The sequence below is a fragment of the Lygodium microphyllum genome, chromosome 13, assembly GCF_053477565.2.
Source record: "Lygodium microphyllum isolate KBCC chromosome 13, Lygodium_microphyllum_v1.1.10, whole genome shotgun sequence".
Taxonomy (NCBI): Eukaryota; Viridiplantae; Streptophyta; class Polypodiopsida; order Schizaeales; family Lygodiaceae; genus Lygodium; species Lygodium microphyllum.
The window spans coordinates 19,249,535-19,273,768 of NC_141147.1; the positions used below are offsets into that span (position 1 = coordinate 19,249,535).

General features: G+C 40.9%; 2 pseudogenes; both read right to left on the minus strand.

The window, feature by feature from the left end:
* Window positions 1-21,001: 21,001 nt before the first annotated feature.
* On the minus strand, window positions 21,002-22,050 carry LOC148026391 (uncharacterized; annotated as a pseudogene).
* A 944-nt stretch (window positions 22,051-22,994) lies between these two features.
* On the minus strand, window positions 22,995-24,029 carry LOC148026392 (uncharacterized; annotated as a pseudogene).
* Window positions 24,030-24,234: the final 205 nt, after the last annotated feature.

Sequence of the window (24,234 nt, forward strand, 5' to 3'; positions counted from 1 at the left end):
TCGTTATTGCGCGTGTGGGGTAACCTTGAAGGAATCGAGATGTCCTCATCTCTCCCCCTTGGAGGAATCGAGATGTCCTCATCTCGAGAAGAACTGGGGGTATTATTGGTTGAGAGTGCTTTCATCCATCCAAGTGGCATCCTCCTCGGGATAATCTTTCCACTTGACGAGGCATTCTCTCAAGGTTCTGGATCTCAATTGTCTCTCCCTAACATCTAAGATCCTGTCATGCCGTAGCTCAAGGACTCCTTGGCTAGGCATTAAAACTTGTTGGTCATCAAGTACATGGCTAGGATTAGGTACATACTTCTTCAATAGGCTGATATGAAATACATTATGAATCTTTAGGTTCCCAAGGAGTTGTATTCTATAGGCATTAGGCCCTAAGCACTTGAGAATCTTGTAGGGCTCACAATACCTTGGACTTAGCTTCTTGCATTCACCTAAGGATAGGGAACTCTTCTTTGGGCATACGCAAATGAAGACCATGTCTCCTTCAGCGAAGGTTCTATCTTGACGTTTCAAATCCACTTATGCCTTCTCTCTATCCTTGGCAGCTTGGATGTCCTTCTTATTGACTTCATTTGGTCGTCCGTATCTTCTAGCATTTCCTTTGAAGCTTCAACTCTTAGGGTTGGATCCGAGAAGTTTAAAGGACTTCGACAGTCGTGCCCATACAATGCTTGAAAAGGGATCATCTGAATGCTTTGTTGATAAGAAGCATTGTAGGAAAACTCAACCAGTGGCAAGTATTGAATCCACATTTTTGGTTCACGGCAGCAGTGTGCCCTTAGCATATCCTCAATGACTTGGTTGACTCACTCCGTTTGACCATCGGTTTGGGGATGGTAAGCTATACTAAAACTGAGTTGAGTCCCAATGGCTTCAAAGATAGCTCTCCAGAAGTGTGATGTGAAGAGAGAATCACGATCACTAATGATTCTTCTCGGCAACCCATGCAGTTTGAATATCTCCTTGATGAACAACCTTGCAATGTCTGAGGCTTTATAGTTTGTCTTAACATGAATAAGATGTGCAACCTTGGTAAGCATATCCACCACAACCATAATGGAGTTGTATCCTCCCTGAACTTGGGGTAGGCCAATAACAAAGTCCATACTGATGAATTCCCATTTCATTTGGGGAATGTCAAGTGGTTGCAACTTTCCTAGCATTTTGACATGTTCGGCCTTAATACGTTGACAAGACAAACACTCAGTGACATATTTGAGAACGTCACCTTTAAGCCTCTCCCAATAGTAGCTCTTTCTGACTACATTGAGGGTCTTGATATAGCCAGGATGTCCTGAGAAAGGGGAGTCATGAGCTTCCCAAAGTAACTTTTGCTTGAGTGACTGGCTTGCCGGTATACATAATCTCGTTCTATAGTAAACAAGTCCACTATTGATAGAGAATTCTTGATACTTAGCCTGTAGCTTCGGATCTTGATCCTTGATAGGGATCTCCCTTAGCATCTTTTGATAGGTTGGGTCATGGCATGCCTCTTCTCTAGCTAGCTCAAGTGTTGGGTTGTTTGGCATGGATACCTTTGTGGCTAGAGATCTAGTTGTTGATGGATTTTGCAAGATTAGAGAATTTAGGAATGCCTTGCGACTAAGTGCATTGGCAACTACATTCTCCTTTCCAGGCCGGTATTTGATTTCAAAATCATACTCCTCCAGCACTTCAATCCATCGACGTTGCCTCATGTTTAGCTCGTTCTGGGTAAAGATCCACTTGAGACTTTCATGATCTGTCACTAGGGTAAACTTATTACTCAACAGGTAGTGTCTCCAAAGCTTGAGGGCATGGATGACAGCTAACAGCTCCAGATCGTGCGTGACATAATTCTTCTCATGGCTCTTCAGTTTCCTTGAATAGTATGCTACAGGATGACCTTCCTGCATAAGCACACATCCTAAGGCAAGTGTGCTTACATCAGTTATCACTTAAAACTCTTTACTAAGGTCCGAAAGTTTGAGGATAGGTGCTGATACCAAGCTTTGCTTTAGTCTATCAAAGCTAGATTGTTTAGCAGTTGACCATGCAATCGATGTTTGCTTCTTCAGTAGATCCGTCAGAGGCGCTGCAATCAAAGCATAGTTTTTTATAAAGACCCTGTACCATCCTGTCAAACCAAGAAAACTGCGTATTTCTTTGACAGTTGTTGGTGTTGGCCATTCTAGAACATCTTTGGCTTTGGCCGGGTCTACTGAGATTCCTTCCGCTGATACAATGAATCCTAGATATTCAATCTGACGTTTGAAGAATGCACACTTCTTCATCTTGGCATAAAGCTTGTGTGCCCTCATTGTCTCAAGGACAATGCGAAGTTGGGTTTCATGGTCTTCTTCCTATTTGGAGTAGACTAAGGTATCATCGAAGAAGACAAGTACAAAGTCATCAAGATATGGCCTAAAGATATCCTACATTAACCTATTGAAGGTGGTGGGTGCATTCGTCAACCCGAATGACATCACTAGGAACTCAAAGTGTCCATATCTTGTATTGAATGCCGTCTTTCGGATATCTTCTTCCTTGATCCTTATCTGATAATATCCAGACCTGAGATCAATCTTGGAGCAGATCTTTGCACCTTGAAGACGGTCAAGAAGTTCATCTATTCTTGGAATAGGGTACTTGTTCTTAATGGTTGATTGATTCAACCCTCTGTAATCAATACACAGCCAAAGCATTCCATCTTTCTTCTTCTAGAACAGCACTGGAGCTCCCCATGGCGAACTGCTAGGACGGATGTAGCCCTGATCTAACAGTTGCTTAAGTTGCTCATTCAACTCAATCGCTTTCGGAATTGACATCCTATATGGCCTCTTTGCAACTGGTGCAGCTCCTGGCACTAGCTTAATTTCATGATCAACTTCCCTTTGAGGCGGAAGTTCTGTCAGCTCTTCAGGAAATACGCCCGCGTACCCCTTTAGCCATGAAGGTTCTTCACTAGACTCCCGATTCTGATCTAGCTTATTAAGCTTAATTAAATAGACAGGTAGTCCCTTTCTAGCTCCCTTTATTATCCGAGATGCTTTGGCCAATTGAATTTTTGGCTTTCCAGCCTCTCCTTGAGTTGTGACCAATTCCCCTTTAGAGTTTCGAAAGGAAACTTGACCCTTTCCACAATGAACATGGGCATCATTAGGTTGAAGCCAATCCATTCCGAGCGAACACTTGTGGATACCTAGGTTCATGACCCTGAATTTGACCGAAGTTGACTTTTCTCTCAGTAGGAATTCCACATTACATTACATTTCATGCCCAATTCAGCTTTCATCCAAGTGGCCAAATCACTTTACTTCTTTATCAATATTCACAGTCAAGACAATCTTGGATAAAAAGAAGCCTTATTTCATTCATATGGGCATAGCCCTTTCAGAGTACAATTATTCTTGGGGGGATGAAACAAGCTGATACATTAATTTGAGGAGAATAAGATGTTGTTGCATTCAACTATGGGAACTGTGTAATAGTATGGATTGGGGTCATGGATTTTCAGGAATCGATAAGTCATTGAAAGATTAGGGTATCTTTTCCTTTGATATCCGTTCTTCTCATGACGTCCCAACACCTTAATTCTGTCGGCAAGAATTACTTGAGCCACTTCCTTGTACACATACGCGTTCTGATTGACCCTTCAACCTTCGACATAGAACGTACCTAGCCAATGTGATAGTCCCAAACAACACAATTGGTTGCCACACTGATCTCTAGAATAGTTGAGTGGAAGCCCTTCCTATTAAAATAATCTTCATGGTTCTCTTCTGGAGCAATGATGGGTATATGACTACCATCTACTGCACCAACAACATACGGTATACCTCGAAGGGCCTAGAATTCATCTGTATATTTTTGCATTTGTTGTGATGTTGGCCACTTTATGTACATACCATGCAATCTAGGTGCGGCTAGTGCATTGCAAATGTCCAAAACATCCAACTATGTAAAAGAAGCCTTATTTCATTCATATGGGCATAGCCCTTTCAGAGTACAATTATTCTTGGGGGGATGAAACAAGCTGATACATTAATTCGAGGAGAATAAGATGTTGTTGCATTCAGCTACGGGAACTGTGTAATAGTATGGATTGGGGTCATGGATTTTCAGGAATCGATAAGTCATTGAAAGATTAGGGTATCTTTTCCTTTGATATCCGTTCTTCTCATGACATCCCAACACCTTAATTCTGTCGGCAGGAATTACTTGAGTCACTTTCTTGTACACATACGCGTTCTGATTGACCCTTCAACCTCCGACATATAGGGTTGCATTTGCATGAGCCTCAACAAAGACGAACAACTTCACGATCTTTAGGTCCTCCATCCACTTGATTCTCTTCAAGTTGGTTCGAAGGTACGCAAGTCGGTGGGTAGCTATATAGTAGATCCCTGAAACACCCATCGATCTCTGTTCCATGTACAAGGGTGATGGATTGTAGATGCGGTCTAGGATATTCATCATATCGATCCTCCGTCGATAATCCAAGGCATGCATCGCGGTCATAAACATGACCTGGAACACCAAGAATCTGTTCCATGCTTCATGATTCTGCAAGTCAGCATTGATAAGTAAGTAAGGAGACGATCTTATCAGCAACCTTTGCTCTACTTTTCCTTTGAAAACATTAGTTCCTTGTTGCTTCCATAGAGAGAAGTGAGTAGATGGATTCTCGATGAATCCAGTCCTATGGTAGGGTGGTCTTGGTTAGCCGAGAGGTTTCCCAAAAAACAAACGCTAGGAAGAAACTCTAGGAATGGCTTTGCTAACTTACCTAGGGTTTAGTCTCATAACTCGAACTATAAGTTATCTTAGGGGAAAGATACAGTGGCTATGCCAGAGCACTGCGAGGGATTTTATAAATCCTTAGTGTGGTACTGGGAAAAAAACATTGTACTCCATGAACCAAGGGTAATGACAGTCGCTCCTTCCGAACAAGAAGCCTTTCGAAAGATACCTCCGGATGTGAGCTAGTTGTTGATAGGTGACTGTTAGGTCAATTAGGAACCTTCAAGTCCATCCTTCGTGGGTAACGGCATGACACTTCCCTTGCGTGATAGACTTAGGGTTATAGAGCCGGACAAAATCTGATCATTTTGGTTAGAATACGGATGGCGACGACTGGGAGGTAAACTTTGGGCGACTACTAAAATGTTACTTGTCATGTAATAAAGAGGGTACGTTACACTTAACCACTGTCTATTGTGCACAAAACCTCAAACACTATTGCTACCAGAGATTAGAATGTCGAGGGAAGTTTTCTATTGTCCACTAGGAATCCAAGGATGTGTCGAAGCCTATGTGACAATCATCTTTCTGTGTAGAATGTCCAGGGAAGTCTTTTGTTCTCCACCACGAATCCAAGGATGTGTGGAAGCCTGTGTGACAATCATCTTTCTGTGTTGATCTGTGAAAAGCTTCATGGAGCAACTTTTGGACATAAGCAAATGAAGCATCAAAGACACTCACTTATGGCCACGGTAGTTACAAAGACCAATCCCTGTCGACTGGACTGCTGGAGTCTGCGGCTCTATCTTTATGAGTGTAGAATGGAAATGGAGATGACAAAGCAGAATAACTTGGAGGTTTTCCTAATTCCTTTCGAGCTCCAACCACCTTGCATACAGGCAGAAACAACATGAAGAGAAAAGTGCAGTAAATGCCTTGTTTCTTGACCTCCACCTGCCTTTCTCCCACTGCCGAAGGGACTCCCTAACGAATTCTGAGAAGCAGTCACATCTCAAGGATATATTACGTAGAGATGCTTCAGATTTCTGTTGTTGTGAAGAACATGCACAAGTGTAAATCTGTTGCAGAATGTCGAAGTAGACTCAGTGTAACCGCAGCCATTATTACTTGTTTGTGATCCCAGGGTTGTTCAGAATAGCAATGACTGCTGTTATGGCCTGCTTTACTCTGGCAGCTGCGCCATACTTGAGGAAATGACTGCGGTCAAGGCTCGAGTTGCTCTCCTTTATTTTGCCATCATTCTCTCCATTAAGCTTCTGCTCCATTAAGCTTCACTTCCTCAGCAGATATTGACTTGACAGTCGCACAATTCACTTGTAAGATAGATTCAACGCTTGTGAACTCTGATAAAGAGTCACATTCAATCATATGAACAATTGCTAATCAGCTTCAACTCCAGAGCCGTCATCATCACGTTCCTGCCGGGTGGTCAGCCGGAGGCAGAAGAAGCTACACTGAACGTAAATGCAATGAACCAGTCTTCCAGCCCTCGGCACGTGTCTTTCTCCTATACCTGGGCTTTGTAGAACTCAGTATTGAAAACATGGCAGGATCAACCAGATAGAGTGGAGGCCGCTCAGAGAGCTTATCTGATCAAAGCGGAAGCAAATTCGCTTGCACAAACTTGGCAAGTGTAGTAGCAGTACGGGGGATGCAGCAACTCCATCTTGCCTGCCTGAGCAGTCGTTGCCTTAAAATGGGTCTCTTCATGCACGGGAAAATCCCAAATAAATCAAGCTATTGAGAAAACTATTCGGAGGTCCGTTGGAATACCACCATTGACTCCAAGGCCTACTCTTGGGAACGACATATTTGGAAACATAGCGTTCTTCACGCGAGGAGTATGATGATGAGGATTTTTACTTGGATTGAGTCCTCCTTGCACACAATATTGATCTTCATACATTTAGAGCCGCAGGTTTCACAGCTGAGGAGGTAGAAAACTCAAAATTGTAGAAACAACTTAATGAAATCTCTCAAAAGTTGAATAATGCTATGATGGATGATCATATTCTCCAATGATCTGATGTAGAAGCATTAAGACTACTTACACACCGCTATTGCCTGCCCGATCTGCGCCCAGTTGTGGGCACAAGAAAAGTTGACTTGGGTGGTCGCTTACACACTAGGCGGCAGATGTTTTGTGTTGTCAATAAGTGTCTATCTATCTTTCGTCCACAATCGTTTACACACCACACTAGCTACCACCTACGCATGGACACTTCCTGAATCGCATGTGAATGAAGGGATGCTACGGATGTTGATAATTGTTCACATAATAATTATTATTCGAATACCTGATCAAACACAATCATTGATGCTAGGTTTAAAAAAACCCCGAACTAATAAAACTTTAAAAAAAGTGACTAATAAAATTAGAAGCATTACAAAACTTTTAAAAAACCGACTAATAAAACTAACTAATTAAACACTGACTAATAAAACTAGAAGCATTACAAATCATTGATAATTATTGACATAATAATTGTTATTTGAATAATTGATTAAACACAATCATTGATGTTCGACTTTTAAATAAAATAACTAATTATAAAACTTTTAAAAAAGTGACTAATAAAACTAGAAGCATTATAAAACTTTTAAAAAATCGACTAATAAATTTAGTTATGAAAAAGAGAGCAGGGGAGTTGAACCCCTTCACCATGCTGTTGAGGCATGGCTCTACCGAGCTCTTTGTGGAAAGATGGAAAGAGGGAAAATTTATTAGCACGCCACTCCTCTTTCCACCTTTCCACCTCCAATGTAGATGCAACACAAGTTTACTCACCGTTGTCTTCGTCGTCGATCTCCTCTACAGAGTCAGAATCACCAAAGGTTGTTCTGACATTTGCATTCTCCCTCTCTCAAAACATGGCTCGAGCAACATTGTCTCTTCGAGATGCTTCCCCAAGGTGGCTTGCCCCTAATGTTGGGTCCACTGATTGAGCTCTTTGTATTGCTTGCGTGGTACTTGTGTTTTTAGCGTAGCAACCCCTCCTAATCCATTCCTCAAACTATTTTATTGGTCCATGTCTTGACGAGGTGCATTACTTTCTCTCTCAAGTTCCGCTGTCACTTCACATATCCATGCATCATCAAAACTATCTCTATGCAGAATGCATATATTATGTAGAACAAGGCATGCTGACACCATCTTTGGGACATTTTGTAAAAGCATGCCACATCTCTTCAACAATATACAAAATCACACTTTAAGGATGCTGAAAGCTCTTTCAACTAGCAATATACGAGTACTTGATTGTATGTAATTCCAATAATAACGTTCCGAAGATAGTCCATCCTTACTACCCTTGAAAGGAGGAAGCATCCTAAAGCGTGTAGGATAAGCACAATCACCTAATAGATAGTATTGTCCCAGAGCTTTGTTTGTGCATCGTTTTCCTAGATCTGAATGTTGAAAAACATTCCAATTGTGCATAGAACGTACCCAGCCAATGTGATGGTCCCAAACAACACAATTGGTTGCCACACTAGTCTCTAGAATAGCTGAGTGGAAGCCCTTCCTATTAAAATAATCTTCATGGTTCTCTTCTGGAGCAATGATGGGTATATGACTACCATCTACTGCACCAACAACATACGGTATACCTCGAAGGGCCCGGAATTCATCTGTATATTTTTGCATTTGTTGTGATGTTGGCCACTTTATGTACATACCATGCAATCTAGGTGTGGCTAGTGCATCGCAAATGTCCAAAACATCCAACTATGTAAATGAAGTTGAGACTCCGTACAAATCAGCTATAAGTCCCAAATTTAAGTCACTCGCCAACAAGCGATGTAGGGCCACACATACTCGCTTCTCGACAAGTATTGCTCTTCTATAGTTTGTGTTCTTGTGCTGCATTTGTGGTGCTAACTTCGCGATGACGATATATTCAAATGTACTCCTGCTAACTCGTAACCTGCTTTTGAACATTCATTTTGAGTAACTCCCCAAAAGCCCCTACTCCATAAAACTTTGTGGTCTTGGATAGGCCCAGCATGACCGTCAATTGTGCCTTCGTTGACCTATTCTAGCTTGATGTGCAATGTAAGCTACAGCCATGCACTCCATCAAAGTATGCAATTGCATATTGTCATCATCGCTGTCATCAAGATCACTTAGCAATAGCTAGAAAATTTCCATGATAACAACCACAACACCGACGACACACATTATCAGAAGACTTTCATCATCCATTCGCATGTTAAAAGATTTGATGAAACTTTATAGACAATTGAAGAGAGATGTATAAGTACATTTAAAAATATATTTTTAAAAAGTTCTAGATTCATCTACTATTGAAATCATCATTTCTTTTTAAGACTTTTGATTACATCTAATAGACTAGATACTGAGGGAGCAAGTGTATCCATGATAACGAGCTTGCGCTCTTCAAATGTTTTCTTTTCCTCTAAGTTTGGTTTTTGGTTGGCTAACATTGACCAGGTGGTGCTAACCATGTCACTAAGAGACTCCTCTATCTTTCTACCCTTCTTATTGCGTGCTCCTTGGTGGCTAATCGTTTGATCTTGCCATATCTTCGAAGGCTGATTGGAGCCAATGTCTTCCTAGATGTGGTCACTTGGATCATTGGAGACTAATGTAGTGTTGTCTTTTGGAGAGGAAAATCCACCAATAGATGAGGCATGTGCATCGCTGACAACATTGGCTCAATTCCACATATATTCATCCACAAGATCATACCATTGACAAGTGATCTTGTGATCATTGCCTGATATGGTATTGTGGGCCTTATCCTTTCTATATGACTCATAGATGTGTCCCCAATTTTCTGCATGCCTGACCATCTTTGTCGAACTCCAAAAATAGGGATGCTAGTTGTGTGGCTACCTTGGACCATATATCCACGCCTTGCTTTGGTGGATTTGAGAACTCCACACTCATGGATCCTCGGATGTGAATGAGCTATACTGTCCATGCATCCTTCCACTGAGAAAATGGTTTTTTTTTGTATTTTTTGAATCATCTTGTGTCTCAGGTGCATCATCATGATTCTTTCCTTTCCGCACCCTCTTTGGTTTAGGAGGTTTTGGTGCATTAGACTCTGATGAAGCTCGCCGTGGTGGACGCTGCTTGTTGGCATTCTCACAATGTGGCACCATTGGTACTTGGGTATGAACCATGCAAACCTCATCACATGTGTCTTGGATTGCATCACAGGAACTTATTACTTGTGGTTCTTGTTGTGGTGGTGCCAAGGGGCCATGTTGAGGACTATGTGGAATTGGACGAAGAATTACATTATTGTGTATTGTTGTGGATCCATCTATACCTAATTGTCTTGGTTGTTGGAATGGTGCAAGTATTGACCAAAGGAGGTTGGTTTGGAAACACATTTACAAGAATACCACTAGCCACACTGTGGCTTGGAATGTGGCTTGGAACACCCACAATTTGGCTTCAAAAGTACATAAATTCATTACTGTATATTGCATCTTGTCTCATTTGAGACACGATTTGTTGAAACTCCTCCATGGGAGTGCTCTCTTGAGAATCCATCGAGCTCCATGTTATGCATGAAAATTGATCAATTATTACTCTTCACTCAATCCAAAATCACCAGCTACTCCAATCCACTAGCAACAACAAGCAATGCATCAGTAGCAACTAGCGCACCCAAGCTCGACTATTGCTGCCTATCCTAAAGAACAGCCAATCACAAATTGTACTCATCAATTTAACACTCACGTGGATGCTTCCTTATTTCACAATTTCAAAGTTCCCAACATAATACAAAAAATCTATATAAAGATCAAGTTTCCTATCTTCCACAATGGCTCCTCTCCATGCCTCTATTCCCAACTTAGCTCCATCCTGATGAACAAAAACCTTAAAGGTATGCTCTCATAGCTGAAATGTCTTCAACATTAAGCAATACTTTTCCTACAACTCTCATTGTTATGACTCTACGGCCTCCATCTCTAGCTTCTCCATCAATGCTGATTACTCTATTCAGTACATCCGACTCTGACACTGAAGAGGTATAATCACAATCAACTCCGTGCTTCAAAACTTACATGATCTTCATCTTCAAGCCAACATTGCTCTTGGCCAAGCTCAAAATTCACCTCCAATCACTATTCCCAAAGCTCCAATTTTCCCTACTATTACTCAAGCACTTCAAAGTATTGAAGCCTCACAATGGCAAGCTGCTATGCTTGATGAATACAAAGCTCTACTTCACAATAACACTTGAAAATTGGTACCCCTTCCTCCTAGAGAATTTGCAATAAGCTGCAAATGGGTACTTCACAAAAAGCTCAAACCAAATGGCTCCATCAACAAGTGCAAACCTCGACTTGTGGCTCGTGGTTTCAAAGAAATTGATGGTCTCCATTACAGAAGTACATTCTCTCATGTACTTTCTTTGTCCTCTTTACGTGTATTACTCTCCATGGCAGCTCATTTTAAATTAACTCTTCACCATATTGATGTCAAGTCAGCTTTCTTGCATGATCACTTAGAAGAAAAAATCTAAATGTCTCAACCACCAAACTTTGTTGATCCCAAATTTCCTACACACGTTTGCCTACTACATAAAGCTCTTTATGGCCTAAAATAGACACCAAGGCAGTGGTACACTCGTATTCATTCTCACTTACTACACCATGGCTTTCGGGGGCTAGAAATAGATCACAACATTTATACTCTTCTTCAAGGAAACATTGTCATTATCTTAGGTCTCCATGTTGATAACATTCCTATTCTTGCCAACACTCCTCATGCAATGTCCAAAGACAACTATATCATATCTTCACAGTTTGCTATAATAGACTATGGTCCTATGCACTATTGTCTTGGCATTGAAATTGAACAGTCAACCACATCCATCAAAATGCATCAACATACCTACATTATGTCTATTCTCTCCCGTGATTCCATGCTAAAATGTAATACCATGGTCACTCCACTTGCCCAAAATCTCCAATTGACTCCATCCTCCTCCCATTCTCTTTCAACTGATCAGGCTCGTGAAATGGCCCACTATTCCTTACATGGAAGAACTTGGATATCTTCAATATCTAATTACTTGTACCCATCCAGATTTATCTTATGTAGGACATATTCTCTCCAAAGCCATGCATCAACCCACTATGAACATTGGAAGCAGCTCAAACAGGTCTTACGATATCTAAAGGCAACATCAAATGTGGGAGTTTGTTTTTCAAAGGACAGCAATGATGTTCTTTTACGGGCCTATTCCGATGCAGATTGGGGTGGTGATCTTGCTACCTGAAGATCTCTCACTGGTTTTATCATTAATCTAGTAGGAGGTCCCATCTCTTGGAGCACCAAACAACAACACTCCATTGCACTTTCTACTACTGAAGCCGAATATGTGGCATGCAGCATGGCCGCCCAAGAAATAATTTATCTAAAGAAACTCTTAGAAGACATCCGTTTTGGGTATAGCCTCAAAAAATTCCAATCTTCACCAACAATAAAGCATCAATCTATGTCATTCAAGGACCAAAATTAAGCATTAAACTCCACCATATTGATATGAGATATCATTTTGTATGTGAATCAGTTGAAAGTTCCCATATCATCCTTCAATATGTACCATCATGTGATAATGCTACTGATTTCCTCACCAAATCAATTCCTCACTTGAAGCACAAAATTCCCATGCAAATCCTTTGCATGATTTGATAGGGAGGGAAAAACATCTAGCTAAATTGTTGTATTGAATGTAATCTTTTTATTTCTCTAAATATACCTATGGAATCCTTTTGAGGGGAGATGTTAAGATAAATTTGTGGATAAGGATAAAAGTTTGGATAAGATAAGGGCAAGTCAGTATGTGGAAAAAATGATCTCATAGATATCCACTTTGTAAATATCTCAAATATTTAGAGATAAAGCTCACCTACCTCATTTAATGTACCTTGTATATATACAACCACTAGCAATGAAATGCTCAACTGCAGTTCACTACTTTCTCTGTATTGTCTCTATCTCTATCTCTTGCTGTGCACATTATCCTCTTATCTTCAAGTTATTGGTTTTCACTACACATGATTCTAATTACCTATGAACTTTCATGTAAAAGAGCTGAGAATATAAAGGATTTTTGCATCCATACATGATAGATGTCATGATGATGCAATGCATACACAATAATTTATAATCACATGCATGAGACCCAAAAAATATCTTATCAAATCATTTCTTGAATCTGACATAAAGCTTGCTCAAAGCACTAAACACAAAGCATGAACCATAAAGCATGCAGTAATTTAAAACATAACGCAAGACTCATAAGCATACACATAGAGAGAGAGAGAGAGAGAGAGAGAGAGAGAGAGAGAGAGAGAGAGAGAGAGAGAGAGCACATACTAATAATTGATCTTCCTTCCTTTCACATGATCGTCCTTTTAGCACGATGCCTGCAATGGCCCTACATTCCTCATGATATCATTAGAAAACCTATGATCAACAGTGTCATTCAAATTATGATATAAATTGCAATTCAGAGAGACCAAGAGAAAGGAAAAAGATGAATGCATAATTGTATGTCAGCATTGCATAAGGGCCACCCGATCATATGACTTGATTTGGCAAAAAATATTCATCCAAATTTTTGTTGCGGCCAACCAATCTCAAATAGAATGATTAATCTCTAATCTCTGATCAATGATTAGAATGATGATCAATCTCCAATCCCTAATGAAATATTAGATTAATCAACTAGTTCCATGATTAGAGCTTGGATTAGAATGATTAGAATGATCAATCTCCAATCCGTGTGATTAATTATTAGAATGATGAAACTCTAATCCCTAATCAATCTTCAACCTCCAATCAGATCCAACCAGTTCATGCAAGGGGGAGACTAATCTTCAATAAGATCAAAGGCCCTTTATGCATCACTGGTTTTATCATGGAATACTCAAATGAATCCATGCATGGGGAAGACCAGTGCTCGAGGGAAGGGGAAGGAGCTCATGCAAGGGGGGAGAGCTCATCAAACCAAAAAATTACCTCATCCACCACTTGTCCACCAAAAATGGAAATAATCATTGAAGTTAAAGACAAAGCTTTTAACAAAGTCATTGTATTGATCAGAGAATCAATAACCCATGCTCTTATCCACCACAAATGGAAACCATGCTTGAAGTTAAAGTCAAAGGTTTCAAAGAAATCGATAATCCATACTCATGCAAGAGCCGACTATACACAGGGGAGAGAGAGAGAGAGAGAGAGAGAGAGAGAGAGAGAGAGAGAAGAGTACCTTCTAGTGAAAACGGATCATACCAGGCATTGATGACTATGATGATGGCCAGTGTCGCATACACCAGGCAAGAAACATGAACAATTCATCAAGGAGTGGGAAACCTACATATGAAGAGAGGGGAAAACGGTCAATGCAATGAGAAAACCCACTTAGGGCCCACCTCCAAATGACGATTGTCTACGCATGATGGCAGACACAATAGGGTAGGGGAGCTCCCCTGTCCTGTTCAAGGTTGAAATAGGGCAGGGAAGGCATTGAGTGCTCCCCAAGGTAGGCCTATTTGGGCATGTGGAGTGTGTAAAGGGCAAGCTGTCCATTTTTGGTATCCTAGCCACCACTGGGCGTCTAAGGCAAGGTGCACAGATTGGGCATCCAGGGCCTAGTGTGTAATGGGCCTAAGAGCAAAAGCTAAGATGGATGAGGAAATGGTTAGTTCAGCAAGTGCTACTTCAAGACAAGCAACTCAAATAGCTGGTGGAGTGTAGATTAGCTTTGATTCAATGACCAAAATGCCCCATGAATGGTGCTCTCCTTCAAGAAAATGATGCCTAGAAGGTCCTAGACCAATCCATTGTTGGTAGGGAGCAAGGATGAAGAAGAGAAGGAGAAGTAGAGATCTTTACTTTGTACTCCATAAAAACTTAGAAAAAAGGCTAAAAAGTAAAGTGAAAACCCTACTTTTAAAAGTAAAGGTCTTCTTGGTTGTTTCTAACTCCTCTTACCAGTCTTTTGACAAAGGTACCTTCAAAAATGGTTCGGAAGTGAAAAAAAACTGCTAACTTTGATGATTTACCTCTAACTTGTCCAAGACTCCAAGCTTGTCTTCTTGTCTTGAAGATCCATTGGTTAATGCACTACTCCCTATAAAGTCTATACTACCTAGAACCTGAGAGCAAAGAGAAAGAAAGGAGATAGAAGAATGTAGAAGAGAGATAAAGATTACATGAAAGAGAAAGAAGAAAGAGGTGAGAGAAACTCTAGGAGAAGAGAGAGAAACATAGGAACATGAAGGAGAAGGCAACCGTGAAAGCTCAAGGGGAGAGAAGAAGGAGGAAAGTGACTTGTAATATTATTCAATGGTGCAAAATAGCAAATCATGACACCTTTTATACATGCCCATGTGACAAGTATTATCCCCCTTATTTTTCACTATTACATATCCTATTTCACATCCCTTATAGTCCTTGGCTCAATGATGATTCCTCTAGTTACCGCAGCATTGCTTGAAGAGATGTGCGGGACATGTGAGACAAGCTTGGGATGCTAAACATCTCATTAGCCTACTCCATCTTGCAACTTTTCTTTCATTGACTTTACCCATTCCTTGACCTTGTCGATCTCAGATATTTGCTTTTTTGGGTTAGGATAAGAGTTATTCTTGGCAAGGGGTTCCTTCACAGTTTATGGCGCTATTGTGGCACACTCAATGTTGGAAGCAATAGTCATTTAAGGTAATGTTGAGAGTTATTCACTCTTGAGTTTGAGTTAAGCTCTTTTTCTCCTTTTCTTGGCACTCTTTTTTCCAATTACAAAGCCATTCATTATTGTGGGATCTCCTAAGCTTACACCCCCTATCTTACTTTGTGCACAAGTGATAGTTTGTACTAGAATGGGAACACACTCCTCATTGTTAATCATTTCCATTGTGAATAACCTCAATGATACTCATGGCCTCAAGGAAGTTACTATATATATATCCTCTACATCACGTGCGTTCAAGGCCTATTTATAAATATCCTTATCTATGAATTTTCCCTAAATAAAACATAACCCTTTTCTATTCAATCTGTAAATAACCCCTTTATATTACACCCTTTTGTATGTAAAAAATGTATAAAAATGGTATTTTAAAAATACCTTATTTTGAACCCACATGATGCACACATATATTCATGAGTAACTTACCCGAGCTGATGGCCCAATAGCTTTATTATTACTTACCTTGAATTATGGATAGTTTTGGTACATGTATATAATTCCACATTCATGGTAGTGCTAGTCAACTTCATTTCTCTTAGCTTTACTCTTATTTCTATGGACACCTCAAGGAAACATGTCCTAGTTACCCACAAATCCAACAAGCAATGGGGTCTTTGGTTGAAGACATCCCTCGCTTGCAACCTCATCCCAACATCATTATTAGCATAGATCTATAATCCATGAGGATTGGGTGCCCAATATCATCATAACAAAAAAATTGATTTGTACTCCAAATCCTTTACTGGTTCTTCAACAAAATAGGCACATGCATCAGTAGATGATTTTTTTTTTACAATTGGCATAGGGGTCCTTGGTATCCAATAGGGATTATATCTATTCTTTGCATGGCTATTTAATGGTTTGGAGGGGCGGATAGTGCCAATTGTGGAGCAAGTGGAGGTTGACTTGGGTAATCTATGCCTTGGTTTTACTACAAATGGGCAAAGTTAGGATCAAAGAGTTGCATACTAATGCATTGCCAAAAAGGTTTGTCAAAGCTAGATCAACCCATCTACTATATATGTCAGAAAGTCGATGAGATAAGGAGAGAAACTATATGATGATAGAATTGGAGTATATGGCTATGGTAATTACATTGGAGAAGTTTGGCACTACTTGCTATCGATACATTTCAATTTTTTTATGGATCACAAACGTTTTGTGGATCAATGAGGCTCTATCCTTTTTTATGCAAAGACCTAATGTGAAAGGGTGCATGATGTATTGGCTATTCATATTCTAGAAGGTTGATTTTGAACTAGTCATAAAGCTTAGTCACTCCTATGTATTGGTTAGATCACTTGTCATGCATTCCTCCTCGAAGTAAAGAAGAGGAGCAGGATGATCAAGACCTTGATAGTTCGGATCCAGCCTCTCATGTCGATAAATGATGTGTTATTGTAGCATACCAAGAGGGAATAGACGCCGTATCTATTTTAAATAACAACTCCATGTCACTACCTTCAGCCATAGATTCTTTCGGCTCCCCAAAGTCCACAAGACATTCCACAATACCCTGTAACCTTGGTGGCTTACTCTTGATTTCATAATCAAACTCCTGCAAAGTGATTAACCACTTCGCTAGACGATCAGGCGGCTGCAGCTTATTCATCAATAATCGAAGCCCCTCCGCCTTTGTATAAAGCACAACTTTCTCATAGAGAATATAATGCCTGAATTTCTTAGTCCCAAATACCATCGCAAGACACAACTTCTCCATGTAGGTATAATTGATCTCTGATACCCCCAGCTTCCGGCTAGCAAAAGCAATCGGGTGATACCACTTTTCTTCCCAAATTTGGGCTAAACAGCAGTAGCTGATACTATACATGGTGGCTGCTGAAAATATATAGAACACCTCACGTCTTTTAGGTGCTTTTAAAACGGGAGCTTTTACTAGCTCCTGCTTCACATCCTCGAATGCTACCTTACAAGGGTCACTCCATACAAACAAACAACTAAAGGACAATAAATTTGTAAGCGGCAACGTTCTTTCTGCCAAGGCGTTTATAAATCTATGGTAATAACCAACCGAAGACAGAAAGCTATGAACTTCTTTCGGAGTGCGTGGTGGACCCATGGCAACTATGACTTTGACCTTCTCGGAATCTATCGCAATCCCTACTGAACTGACCACATGGCCCAGCAATAGCCCATAAGGTACACCAAAAACACACTTCCGTGGGTTTAGAGCGATGCAAAATTGCCTGCAGCGCTCAAAGCATTTTCTTAAAATGATCAACTGCCTTTCTCTCACGGTGGCGGCCCCTAATTCATCAATAAACACCTTCAACTCTTCAGGGGATATGTCACTGAATGTCTTATCTGCTATTCGTTGCCACGAACCAGGCGCATTGCATAAACTAAAGGCCATCACATGGTACGCAAAAGTACCAAAGACAGTAATAAAAGTTATTTTCAACTTGTCCTCTTCTACAATTGCCATTTGGTTATATCCTGCAAAGCAATCCATAAACGTATATATCTCCCTACCCGCTAATTGATCCAAAATCTGTTCAATGAATGGCAACGGGTAGTAATCCTTAACTGTCTGCTTATTCAGCTCTCTAAAATCCACACATAATCAGATCTGATTATTTTTCTTCTTCCTGATAACAACTGGTGAACACCATTCCGTGTGTTGCACAGGAAAGATCAAACCTGCTTTTCTAAGCTTCTGTAACTCCTCAAACAGCCTGTCCCTCAGTTCGAAAGGCATACGCCTTACTTTCTGATGCACAGGACGACTGCCCTCTTTTACAGGAATAGTATGAACAGCCAGGCTGGGAGGAATGCCTCTCAACTCATCATAACTCCAAGCAAAGATGTCGCGGAATTCTTGAATCAAGGACACATAGTCCTCCCTTTCTGCTGAGCTGAGCATAGAACCTAATTTGATCGGCCACGAATCATTAGGCATACCAAGGTCTAGCTCGATAACATCTGCATCTCTTATACGATCTTGGGCCTCTATCGGCTCGTTCAAAGTGATCTGATAGATGTCTTTTGTGGTGGATCCCTCTTTGGACTCATCACTCGATGATGTCTCACTGGTAGATAAATCCTCTAATGTCTCCAATTCTGTAGAAGATAGAGGAGCTCTCTTACTCTGCGGGGACTCAGGATAGGCATCAATCACCACGCGCTGAGCACCTCTTCCGAATATCAGCCGACCGACGAGTATATCTACTTGACAGTCCGCTTGCAAGATCCAAGGGCGTCCAAGTAATACTTGGTAACTTGGACGCCCTGCAAAACGAATCACCCTAAAGTCCAACAGGCATTCTACATTTGCAACAGTGACATGGACCTTAGTAATGCAGCCTTCCGGCTATCTCAAACTATCATCCGCCATTCTAAGAATTGTGGAGGTATCTTTCTGGATCGCAAGACCCAATCTTTCCATCAGTTCAGAACTCAAAATGTTAATAGATGATCCCGTGTCGACAATGGCATAATCTACTAATATCCCATCGACATAGGCTACAACCCTTGGGCAATGCTTCTCAGCATGCTCGAACCAGTCATCACCAACTCGCGCAATACCCAAAGGTTCCACGATATACCCGGTACGCAGGATCTTTCTAAATTCCTTGCGTACTCCTGGGGAAAGCTTAATAAGCTGTAAAAGGTTCACATCCGGCTTGACTTCGCAAAGAGAGCTCGCCAAATCGAATTCATGATAATTCGGTAGAGTTCTCTTTTCACGCCAAACCATCCGCTCTTTAGGTCGCTGAACCGGCTTTATTGCCTCTTTCTTAACTTTCACCTTCCTCCTCGGTGGTTCCTTATCCTTCTTAACATCGGCTTTACTCTCCATGGGCTTCAGAGGTCCCCCTTCCATGGCAAGATCCAAAACTTGCGTTCCTTTGTCGCCTTGTTTAGGGTTTTCGTCGACATGCTTATCCTTGTCGGCCTCTTTACCCTTTTGACCTCTTGTAAGGACAGCTCGCAGATTAGAGGTTTCAGCATCATTAACGCACACAGCCTCAATCAAACTAACCCCACTACCACTAGGCAGCTCCTCCACTGTAGTCTTTGGTCGTTGAAGTATTTGTTTAGGCCCGTCTTCTCGCTGGGAATCATTTCCTTGCGCACGATGATTAACAGGTCCTGGTTGCCGACTACCTCGCTGGAGGAAACTAATCTTACTCCAGCAAGTGGGTGCTAAATGGCCGGATTTTCCACAGATGTTGCACTTGACATTTGGGCAATTTCTTGGATAATGTTGCCCACCACACCATTTGCAGCTAAACCTCGAAGGTGTACCCTCATCTGGGTATTTATTTCCTATCAAATTTTGTTGTTTTTTAAGAAAGTTGACATCAACGGCTATTTGTTGATACTGCTCTGTAATCATGTCGGTATAATGCTTCATCATGTCCTTAACCTCGCTAAGAACATTGGAAGCGCTCGACTCATATCCTTAATCGTTACCCTGTCGTTCCATCGGCCTAACAATTCAATTAGGCACTGGTTGTTGAACCACAGGCATGACATTAGGATTAACTGCATGGCTTCCACCATTTGGAGCCATTTGACTGCCCGTAGGCATCGACATGCTAGGGGGAGCTGGTAATAAAGGCACATTCTGCATCATGTTCCCTCTCCCATTAGGATTAGCCATCGCTATCCCTTGGCTACCACTGCCATTGGCCGTCGCCATATTATTTCCCAATGCTAGACCCATATTCGAATTGCCTCGAGAGGCATAAGCTGCTTGTAGTCGGGATTCCACTTCTTGTGCTCATGTAATGGCAGTATCTATATCTCCCAAAGGGACACTACTCAACTGCAATTGGATATTAAAGTCCAAGCCATGCAGAAAATATTACAATTGGGCAGCTGTGGGGATAGGAATAGAGGTGTCCAACTTACGAAAAACCTCTTTTATTTTCTTTGCATAAGCACGAATATCCTCGTGTGGTTCTTGACGGGTTACGTTGAGTACACGCAACCAATATTTCCCACCCCTTTTAGGGGCAAACTCTCTTCGAAAAGCTCCATAAAATGAATCAATATTCAATATGGTTCTAGCTTCTAAACCATGATACCATATGGCAGCTCTTCCTTTGAGAGTCATGTTGAAGAACATCATTAAATGTCCTTCTTCTTGGATGCGACAGTTAAACATCAGCTTTGTGGGCATATATTCATTTGATTTTTCAACACCCCCCTCAAATGATGAGTCTCTACCCTTGTTGGCTTTTGCCCCCCTTGCATGTGAACATGGACCAGAAGACTAGCTCTTTGGTAGCCTAGTCAAGTTAAGGCTTGAAACTATACATCTTGGTAAGAGTTTTTTCTAGATCCACTAAGGGAGATATAAAATCCACTAAGGGAAATAAAGATCCACTAATGGGAAGTTCTTTGTCATCAACAGCAACAACAAATTTTTCATCTTTTTTTTAATGGTTGTCTTCTTCTTGCTTTCTTGCTCCAATTTTTATTTTTTTATTTTTTCTTTTCTAACATAAACCACATGGACAACAAAATTCAAATCATTGGGTCTCCCCTTCTTCTATGTCCAACTTAGATGGAGAGACCATTTTCTCGAGTGATTCCATGTCTGCAACTTTTCAAAGAGTTTCAATGCGTATATTGTTTGCATCCTCATTTGTGACTCCAAAAATCTATTTCAACTACAGTGAGCCTCTCGATGCTTCTGAAGAGAATTCATCCAACTCAGACAAGTAAAGGAGCTTGCTAAAGAGGGCATGAATAGTTGCTTTTTGTTTTACACCTTGAGAAGAGAGTCCTGTTGTATTCATCAGCAGTACACCTTTGTCCTTATTAACAATGTGTCTAGAAACTTCATTGAGTATCTCAGCAAATTTTGTATCATCCAACTGTGAAAAATTCCTTAGATGAATATCTGCCACCATATCTAGGTTAAAAGGCCTCTCATTCCATGCATAACGAATGTACTTCCGCAGAATTTCTTGGGTATCAAAGTTAGTTTCATGCTCCAACCTCTTGATCTTTGCTAAGCAAAATTCCAGATGCTAAGACGGAAAAAAATCATCCAATGATTTGCACAAATATGCATTCTTGCTTACCATACGTTTTCTTTCTTCCTTTGGTGAGTTGTACTTCAATATGGTTCTGAGAAAAACAACCACAAATGTGATGCTTAAGTACCCAATGGGGACTACCAGCAGCCATGGCAAAGAGGTGCCCTTGGACCTGGGATGGCATTCACAGCAACTCCAGTGATTTGGTAAAAATCCTCTGCCTTCTCCTGGATCCAAGACATTTCAGCCTCCTCATATTTGTCCTCAAGAGGAGAGATCGTGGCCTTCTCATCTTTCGGTATAGCGGATGCCTCCTCTGAAGAAGAAGAAGATGTCTCACGTCGCCTCTCTTAGAATTTTTCACACTAGCAAGGAATGCAAATGGTTGTCTCTAGGTGGGGGCCTGGCTGGCTGCACAATGATAAGGGGAACTGAATATGGTGCTTAAGGAATGTATTGAATGTGAGAGGAAAAGGAAGACAAGGGGTAGGAGAGTGGGAGAGAGACGAGTTCACCAGCAAGTGATGGGAACCCATTTCAGTGAACTCCTTTACTATCCTGCGCATATTTCACCTCATGTAGACGTAACTACATACTATCATTGGATTTCTATGTTGGCCCTCTTTGTATTTAGCCCTCTTGGACTATTATGAGCCTCCTAGTACAGTCGATTCTCCTACACCTTCAAAGATAAACCACTATCATTACTGTGCGGACCAAAAACAAGGCAATGGAAGTAGAAGAGAGAATGAGTGTGACTAGACATAGCTCATCATGGCTCTGATACCATGTTGAGAAACACGGATATCCAACTGTGATAACTATGGCAGATGGAGGTTATACACATAAAACATGACTGAGATAAAGGATTGTAACTCAAGTGAATTAGCTTCCAACATATATTGACTTGGTCTCATAAACACAATCCTGAGTGTCACAAAATGATGGTACCTTATTTGAAAATAGAGTCAACTACATGCTTATATTGCTTTTGGATGGTTCCACTCTTCCTCACTATGCTTATGGGATTTAGGACATCTCTTCCTAGAGCATGCATCATTGTTTATCTCTCATACAAAGCCACTTATGGGCAAGTCTCTCTCTAGCCTCTATGGGCATATATTCATTTGATTTTTCAACACCCCCCTCAAATGATGAGTCTCTACCCTTGCTGGCTTTTGCCCCCCTGCATGTGAACATGGATCAGAAGACTAGCTCTTTGGCAGCCTAGTCAAGTTAAGGCTTGAAAATTTACATCTTGGTAAGAGTTTTTTCTAGATCTACTAAGGGAGATATAAAATCCACTAAGGAAACTAAAGATCCACTAGTGGGAAGTTCTTTGTCATCAACAGCAGCAACAAATTTTTCATCTTTTTTTTTAAGGTTGTCTTCTTCTTGATTTCTTGCTCCAATCTTTGATTTTTGTTATTTTTCTTTTCTAACATAAACCACTTGGACAACAAAATTCAAATCATTGGGACTACCCTTCTTCTATGTCCAACTTAGATGGAGAGACCATTTTCTCGAGTGATTCCACGTTTGCAACTTTTGAAAGAGTTTCAATGCGTATGTTGTTTGCATCCTCATCTGTGACTCCAAATATCTGTTTCAACTAAAATGAGCCCCTCGATGCTTCTGAAGAGAATTCATCTAGCTCAGACAAGTAAAGGAGCTTCCTAAAGAGGGCATGAACATATGCTTTTTGTCTTACACCTTGAGAAGAGAGTTATGTTGTATTCAGCAGCATTACACCTTTGTCCTTATTAACAATGCCTCTAGAAACTTCATTGAGTTAACAATACCTTTGTGAAAAATTCCTTAGATGAATATCTACCACCATATCTAGGTTAAAAGGCCTCTCATTCAATGCATAACAAATGTACTTCCGCAGAACTTCTTGGCTATCAAAGTTAGTTTCGTGCTCCAGCCTCTTCATCTTTGCTGAGCCAAATTCTAGATGTTGAGACGGAAAAAACTCGTCCAATGATTTGCACAAATATGCATTCTTGCTTACCATACGTTTTCTTTTTTCCTTTGGTGAGTTGTACTTCAATATGGTTCTGACGACAACAATCACAAATGTGATGCTTAAGTACCCAATGGGGACTGCCAGCAGCCATGGCAAAGAGCTGCTCCTGACCCTTGGACCTGGGATGGCATTCACAGCAACTCCAGTCATTTGGTAAAAATCCTCTGACTTCTCCTGGATCCAAGACATTTCAACCTCCTCATCTTTGTCCTCAAGAGGAGAGGCTGTAGCCTTCTCATCTTTTGCTATAGCGGATGCCTCCTCCTCTGAAGAAGAAGAAGATGTCTCACGTCACCTCTCTTAGAATTTTGCACACTAGCAAGGAATGCAAATGGTTGTCTGTCGGTGGGGGCCTAGCTAGTTGCACAATGATAAGGGGAACTGAATATGGTGCTTAAGGAAGGTATTGCATGCAAGAGGATAAGGAAGACAAGGGGCAGGAGAGTGGGAGAGAGACGAGTTCACCGGCAAGTGATGGGAACCCATTTGAGTGAACTCCTTTACTGTCTTGCAGATTTCACCTCATGTAGACGTAACTACATACTATCATTGGATTTCTGTATTGGCCCTCTTTGTATTTAGCCCTCTTGGACTATTATGAGCCTCCTAGTACAGCCGATTCTCCTACACCTTCAAGGATAAACCACTATCATTACTGTGAGGACCAAAAACGAGGCAATGGAAGTAGAAG